General features: G+C 41.6%; 2 long non-coding RNA genes across 2 annotated transcripts; one reads left to right on the plus strand and one right to left on the minus strand.

Annotated features, from left to right (window-relative positions):
• The first annotated feature begins 1,507 nt into the window (after positions 1-1,507).
• LOC148353364 (uncharacterized) lies at positions 1,508-2,679 on the plus strand. Its single transcript, XR_015852682.1, has 2 exons — positions 1,508-1,887; positions 2,304-2,679. It is a non-coding gene; the product is annotated as an uncharacterized LOC148353364 (long non-coding RNA).
• Positions 2,680-2,761: 82 nt separating this feature from the next.
• LOC148353365 (uncharacterized) lies at positions 2,762-4,144 on the minus strand. The gene is made up of 2 exons (XR_015852681.1): positions 3,973-4,144; positions 2,762-3,229 (listed from the first exon to the last, which is right to left on the minus strand). It is a non-coding gene; the product is annotated as an uncharacterized LOC148353365 (long non-coding RNA).
• Positions 4,145-8,379: the final 4,235 nt, after the last annotated feature.

The raw sequence follows: 8,379 nt of genomic DNA on the forward strand, positions 1-8,379 counted from the left end.
GTTTGTGTTGCATTCAAATAATTTCCAATTATACCAAGTCAATCTTGTTGCCAACATTGTACTTCCACTAAAAATGTGGTTAAATACAGTTCTGTATCGTGCAACCGAATAAATAAGCCCCCACAAATGTTAGTATTATGCGACAAAAGATACCAGGAAAAAAAAGATATGAAAATCTTGTGAAAGAATTGTTGTAAAAACAAATAACGTTTGTAGGCCGTACAACCTTTGCAATAGTACATTAGTCAATTCATTCAAAAGTGAAAAATAATTTTGCATTGTCGGAAACTCCGCAAAATGTAACGTGATGTCAAGTTTTGGACATGTTTGATAATGACTCAGTTGCCACACTTGGGATTGCCGTTGCTCACTGTTGTTTCAAGTGTAGCTCACCAACTTTGTGTGAATGCTCAGACCCGTGGAAAATTAGAGGGAACATTGGCGGTGACGGTTACCTATACTACAACTCAAAGGTTGGTCAGTCCCATCAAAATACCAGGCCTGCTTGGCTGCAAAGTGGTCTAACCAACACGGATAATTTTTAAGTAACAATTCTAATTATTCCAAATGTGTTTAGAGCACTGTAATTTGCAGATACTGATACACCGAAAACATTTCACCCATCCAATGATAAATCCCTCGCTGTACTGTACTGTAATGCACTACTCTCCGGTCTCCCGAAGTCCAGAATCAAGAGTCTTCAGCTGGTACAAAATGCTGCAGCAAGGCTCTTAAGGGGCCGGTCACACAGACATTTGCGGCTGAATCACGGCCAGAAATTTCTGACTTTGAGGCGGACGCTATAGGACGCATTGAGATCGCCATTCAGACGAGTTACGGCAGTGCATAACACGAGGTCGGAAATTCGCGCGCAGGTGGCAGCGCGAAAAAAATTTGCGCTGTTCAATTCTTGAGAGCGCGTGGACACAGCTTTTCACGAGTTTATCGAGGCTGGACCGCGGCCACAAACTTCTGGCCGTGAAGCAGATGTCGTTGGGCGCTGTTGGACGTTTTGAGACCGCCATATAGACGAGATAGAGCAGTGCTTTACTCGCGGTCGGAAATTTTCACGTGGTTGGCCGCGTTCAAAACTTTTGAGCTGCTCAAACCGCGTGCCGCACACGTGGTCAACACGAGGTAATGACGCGGAAATGACGCGGAACGACGTGCTCTGGCCGCGGCCAGGGCGTAGTTACACATGGGTAGGACGGGAAATTTCAGCGGGTAATCGTGGGCGGAGCATGGTAATAGCATGTTCTGCGCCTGTATCGCGGTGTTATTACGTGAAATTAGCGTGTTACGCGCGTCAAACGCCTTTCTCCGCGTATATACAGCGCGATTTGCCGAGCACACTATTGTGCTCGTGACGTCAAGGGGGTGAACATGGATCACCGTCAGCGTAGTTTCTCTTCATTTCGAATAAATCTTTCGGTGCATTATCAATGGTCGTAGCAAGGCTTTGATGCTAGGTCCTTAGCTTGGCCTTTTGGCCGAGAGTAAGGCCCAATCCCATTTCTCTCACTCGGCCCTGAGAACCCTCCAGTGAGGTCCCTCGATAGAGGAGTGTCCTCCGCGAGTTGAGTGCAAAGTGGAGATTGTTTGGACAAGACTTGCAAGGTTCCACCCCTGTCCAGGAGATGGCGGTAATATTAATTGGCTGTAGACCTCAGTGACGTATTGGTCTACGTCACATGTAAACAACTCGAGTCTCAACCTGTAGTGTGTCAGTTGGAGAGTTCGTGCAACGTTAAAAATGCCCGCTACTGCTGTGTTATTACCGATTGCCTGAAAGCTCATCATCTTTTCCGTGTCTCCAATCAACGGAGGAGAAATGTGCTATACTGAAGACAGCTTCGGCGCTATAAAGTGCTGATTCATCTTTACAAGGTACGTACACTCATTAAAAAAATGACCCGTTCGGTCAAATACAGTAAGAGTTAACATACAATGCACGTTCACATAATACCCTATGTTTGTGTAGACATAAATGGCAATCTACTTATTAGTATTTTAATGCCATTTTATGACATATAGTAGGGGTCTTGAATCTGTGACATGACGAAACGTAAACAAACACAAGAACAGTCCACCTGACCCTTTAGCTGACATAATATCGTCACCAAATTTCCCTGTACGACCCAAAAACCTTAGTTCATAAGGAATTTAATTCAAAAGAGTTGTCATTGAATATAAAAAGGTCATTTCAACATTTTTTCATGATGCTTACATCACAGTTAAAGCGGTCTTTTTCTTTTCTATGCCCACATTTATGTCTAAATTGTTTGTTATCTATTGTGTTCCAGAGTGGCTGTCCCATAAGCGTGGACAGGTTGGACAGGAATGTTCCCATCCTGTGCTTATGGTTGGATGTGGAGTCAGAACTCATTCAGGACTTAAGGTTGAGCAAGAAGGTTATGTGGGCCCTGCAGGAGCTGCTAAAGAGTGAACAGGGCCATGGCTGGAGGTCCTGATCTACGTGTACTGGCTGGTCCACGCTCTGTCCTACCGTGTGGTGTCACGGGTCTTCAGGGTTCCCAGGTCCACCGTACAAAGAATTGTCCACAGTTAATATGGAATAAATTGCCCAAAAGCCATATTTTAGGCTCTGGAAGTCAGACCCACATTTGCATTATGTGCTTTTCTGCATTACTATTCAATAAACATCTTCATTTTGAGTAACACCTTGGTGGTTTATTTCATAATGATGTGAGATACTGTGTGTGAACTATGTGACTGTTGGACAGAAAACAACTAGAAATCACTCCAGCTTAAATAATAGTTTACTTTCAGAAAAACAAACTCACATTGGGCCAAAATACATAATAGTAAATAGATAATGTGTCACAAATTTTAACAAAAATATACCAATACTTCCATAAAGCTGGAAACACAAACTGGAACTTCATTGAGTTCTTAATAAAAATAAAAAAAATTCCTTTTATAAAACAAAGGGAAACATTGCAGAGATGTCACTGTTCTGGAAATTTGTCCACGAGCTTCCCAAAAAGGACGGGAACCGCTCAGTTTTGGCCACAGTTTCTTCGAGCCTTTTCCTCGCTCCGGCAGACTCCGCTTTCAAAAAGTCAAGGAGTGTATCGTGCTTCCTTTTTTTTCTGGGTGATTTGGGGTTTGGCGCCGGATTAGAAGGTGCCAACGACGTGCCCGGTGGTGTGGATGGCGTGGTAGCTGTGATGGTGACCAGCTCTTCCACGGGACGTTCTACAGTGGCCTTTAGGTTGGGTGGAAAAAACAAGAATTACTTAATGCTGATGTATTGTACAAAACAACTGTGTATAGGATGCTCAACAAGTTGATATGAGACAGGAAATTATAGGATATGTTCTGGATAATTATTTGATAGTGAATAGATACAAAAAAATGACATGTTATTCTTATGGCTGTAAGAGCCTTCTATTGGCCAGCATCACATATGCTTTAGAATTGTCTCCACATTTGGACAACATTTTGAGAAGGTAATTAGTTTACTTAATATGTGTTTACAGAGAAGGCAGTGGACTGTGTGATAGTAATTTGTTTCAACTGTATTTCCACGTGAAATTCGGAGACATTACTCATAATGCATGATGAAAACTAATGCATTCTGATCTCACATGAAAGAATCATATTGTAAATAAAACACGACACCCGAAATTGTGTGCAGTAAACAAGGGCTTATGTCCAGAACGGTATTCTGACTATGCTCCATGTAGATGTATAAGCACGACTCGTTTAAGATAAAAACAGGGATGGGCTGAACTGTGATTTTCTGCACAGTTATCCTACTTTACAGTTTGTAGCGTGAAGATTTTTTTTGCCAGCTCCCTTGGTAGATTAGTGCACTTCGTAAAGTAGCGATTTTGCAATGTTCGTGTTTTAACGCGAAAATACGATTTTCTATTGCATTTACGTCTAACTAAGATATCTCAATACATTTTGTTGCAAATACATGCGTGGTTGTGGAAAACTACTTACATTTGTGCGGTTCCTTTTCGGGCATGTTTGTTGATATTGAGAATTCGTAAAGCCTTCTGGGTAGTCACTTCGCTGCCAAGTGAGGTCGAGAGCCCCCTCGGTCTTGAAGTGGTTACGACATGGTTTGAGGGCACTTCTGCCTCGGTCTTGAGAGTATCGGGACACACCCCATTTTCACGTGAACGCGCAAACCGTTGCGTAGGAGTCGGATTTGGGCACAACACCGGCTCGGGAGCTTTTATACCCGTGGTCCACACGAGAAAATGACGCAGAAATGACGCGATGAGGAAGCGGAACAGTCGCCGGCGTCTTTTTTCCGGCCATACCACAGACGAACAGCGGGTTGTCAAATTTTGCGCATTTTCCATCCCGGGCAACCACGGGCAAAAAAAAAACGCAAAATTTTAGCCGTGATTCAGCCGCAAATGTCTGTGTGACCGGCCCCTTACTAGGAGAAAAAAGTCCGATCACGTCACGCCGATTTTGGCTAACCTTCATTGGCTCCCTGTTAGCCTAAGATGTCATTTCAAGGTTCTCTTAGTACAGTGGAACCTCGGTTCTCGACCATAATCCGTTCCAGAACCCTGTTCGAAAACCGATTTGTTCGATCACCGAAATCCTTTTTCCCATTAAAAATAATGTAAATCGTTTTAATCCGTTCCAACACCCTGAATGTTTACCTTGAATGTTTAACGTAAATATAAAGCTAACCCAAGCTAATCGTACGTTGGCGTTAGCGTAATCTTCCGTACGAAAGTTTACGCTAACATGAACGTGTAAAAATAAAAAAATCAGGTCGTTCTCACACACACAGTCATTTAGCACCCGGGTCTCCACAACAAGTGGTGAGCGGTTCATTGGAAAGGCGGCTTCGTTCCAACACCCTCAATGTTGGGCTCCGTTTCAACCCCCCTTAATGTTTAACATAAACTTAAAGCTAACCCAGGCTAATCTTACGTTCGCGTTATCGTAATCTTATGAATAGGATTTCTTACCTTTGTGGTGGTCAGCAGAAGGCGCTCGCACACCTCCTTCATATTTGGCTATTATTTCTTTCTTAAATGCAATAGTTGTACCCACTACTTTTCTTTTTTCACCTGTAGCAACTTTGCTGCTTGCACTGACTTTCTTCGGAGGCATAATAAGGGGCTAAAACACCCGTACGCCGCTCAGCATCGCACCCTAGCGTACGCACTCACGCATTACCGGCGTTCGAACTCTGATTTATTGACCGAAGGGCGAAGTAAGAATTTCTTGAAATTTTGGGTCGGACTCCGATTTGTTCGAACTGAGAGGCGTTCGAAAACCGAGGTTCCACTGTATTATACAAAATCATACATGGACTTGCTCCCTCATATCTTTCAGAACTGATTTCCCCCTATGTTCCCGTCCGAAGCCTTCGTTCTGAAAGCGCCGGTCTACTGGTGATCCCAAGAGCCAAGAAATGTGCCGCAGGTTCGAGAGCGTTCTCCATCTCGGCTCCTCCCCCTGAGATACGATCTGCAACCTCAGTGGAAATGTTTAAATCAAAGCTTAAAACACACTTCTACTCTATAGCATATGAATAACCTATACTTTTTGTGGACTATCTCTGTATTATTTGTAATTGCAACATCCTTTGCCTGGTAATCTTGAAAGGGGGATACCACATGTGCGGTCCCTTCTCAAGGTTTCTTCATTTTCCTCATGTTGAGGTTTTTGAGTTTTTCCTAGCCCTCATGTTGTTTCCAGATCTCAGGGGATGGTGTAATAATAGTCTGAAATAATAGTCTGTGCAATAAGCTGTGCAGCCCTTTGAGATTGTTTGTGATTAAGGGCTATACAAACCAAAATGACTTGACTTGACTTAATTAAACTCCTCTGAAAAACTCCCTCAGGACCATCTAGCATATGCATGGAATACAAGGGAAAAGTACAGTGGCTGACTGAGCATGACGACATTGTTTATAGCCTTCAGAGGATGGGTTAGAGAATATTTAATGGTTTAATTGTATTTACTATAAATAATTAATGTGAAGTGTGTTTTTTGTGGACTACCCTAGCTATATTTCTTTCCTAAATGATTTCAATAACTAAAATCATAAACATACACATTCAGTCGGGTTGGGCAATCCTGGGACTTTTTTTATCAATCTGATCCATGTCAATACGATGTAAACGATTGACCGACTTTTTTAGCTTAGAAATATCATGAGATGATCATTGAATAACTAAACCCTTACCCCTTAAATTTGTTGATAGTTTTGATAAACACAGCACAAGATTTAGGCAATAAAGATGTTTGGGGTTTTTTGAAACTACATTGCAAACTTCAAAAGTACAAAACAATTAATGGAAATATCTCTATTACAACTTTTTCAGAATAAAATCCAAGAGATTTAAATCTAAAAAGAACAAAATTACAAATACTGTAAAACAATGTCAACAATACAATTAAAGTACCTTCCACCGCACAATATTTGGAAAATAAGGTCAGTAATGCAAATAAAGTATCAATTGTCTCTCATTGGCTCTTATGCCAAAGTGACAGATTTTTGTTCGGTAATAGTAACAAGTTTAGATTTTTTTGGAGCAGCCCGTTGCAGAGTGGGCTTTTTTCATGTGTCTATGTAAGTTTGTTGTTTTGCCACAGTGGCAGACTGATTTACCACACAGATTACTACCGACTATATCCTTTTTGGTAGTAGCTTCGCCTCCTATTTGCTATTGTGATTTTTAGCTTCTGGTAGCGGTGTTGAAGTTTTTTGAGATGGCAAATGTGCATGATTTTTAGTCTGTTCATTACTGATGGAATGACAAAATATTGGCACCTGCCTAGTGACTACAAAAAACAAAACAAAAAACAATCGCTGAGTTTACTTGCAGGGAAGAGTTAGACTGGAATAGTATTAAGGATTTTTTGAACAAGCTGAATGAAGCTCAGGCAAATACCGCCTTTGATTCAATGTTTAAAAACCTAAAGGTCATTTTTGAAGAACAAAGTGAATTCAACTTATAAAAAGTTATTAATGAAAGAATAGTCTGGAAATTTTAGGGCATCATTCATATATAAAACGGGTTTAAGTCTTACCATAAATAAATAATAGGGGAATGATGCCCTTTTCTACTTAATTGGATCAGTAATTGTGATTTTCACATTGACAGAAATAGCGCGTGACAGCACTGAGCTCAGACTAACCTTCCCAGTTGCCCTCCACACATCCGGCGTTAAACATGGCGGATGAAAGAGAAGATGACAACCGTCGCTCTTGTAATTGAGATTCATGAAGATTCATTCAGCCTTGACCTAAACAACAAGAAAATCCTTTGCAGCTTGCAGACATTTTGATTTTCTCCTCTCTCAGTAAGTTAGCAGGAACTAAGACACCACAGATGTATTTTTGTCAAGCACACCCTAAATCAAAACTGTTGTATGTAGCCGTTGAAGCTGGAGAAGCAGAGAAGGCAAAGAGGTGGCACAGACAAATTTATTAAATATTGATTGAAAATATGTTCTCCTTAGTATGTTTTCATTTTAAGCCTTTAGTACTTGTATTGGATCTACAGCAATGGAATGCCATTCAATTAGGTGTAGCCAGAAGGTTTCAAAGAGAGGAAAGATGATCAGGACAAAACTGACCAACCTACCAGACTTCAACATACTGTAGATGACATCCAAGGGATCTACAAGTGCATGGGCATGCCACAAGCTAATGGTAAATATGGAGAGGCCACAAATATCTCCAGAGAGTAAGGCAGGTGCTGAAAAGTCAGCCGAAAAATAGAAACAAGGTCGAAACTACCAATTTGTACGCACGGATGGTCGTCAGACACCCATCTGTTATCATAATTTGGCCAAAAGAGGAGATAAAAGCCACAGACATTAAGGCAAGAAAGGTCCTTACCGTGGACAGAGGGTTCCTCCCCACCTCTAGCACCCCGATGATAGTGGAAGGAGTGAGCTTTAATGCCAATGTCCAAGATGAAACGTTAAGAATTGAATAATATATTCAACAAATAACCCCAAAAGACGACACGTTGATCGAATATCTCAGAAAGCAGAACCTTGATAAAAGTGTAGTGAAGGAGGAACAGACATCCTGGAGGTAGGAGCCCCCTACATGAAACTTATCAGAAAGAGGAGGTCACTGATATCAAGATAGCATACCACTGACTAGAAAATGCATGACTGGGAGACAGCACACAGGCTCTGATCAAGGCAGCACAAGAACATGCCATAATCACAATAGCCATTGAGGCCAGAATCTACCAGAAAAGATCAGACTCAAGATGCAGACAGTGCAAAGACGTCCATAGAAGAATCTAGCACATCATGGCAGGGTACACGATGCTATCAGACTACAGAATGAGGTACAACCAAGTAACTGGGATATTATACAGAATCATATGCAACCAGTATGGCATGGA

The sequence above is a fragment of the Urocampus carinirostris genome, chromosome 14 (genome assembly GCF_059441175.1).
Source record: "Urocampus carinirostris isolate Australia breed hairy pipefish chromosome 14, RoL_Ucar_1.0, whole genome shotgun sequence".
Taxonomy (NCBI): domain Eukaryota; kingdom Metazoa; phylum Chordata; class Actinopteri; order Syngnathiformes; family Syngnathidae; genus Urocampus; species Urocampus carinirostris.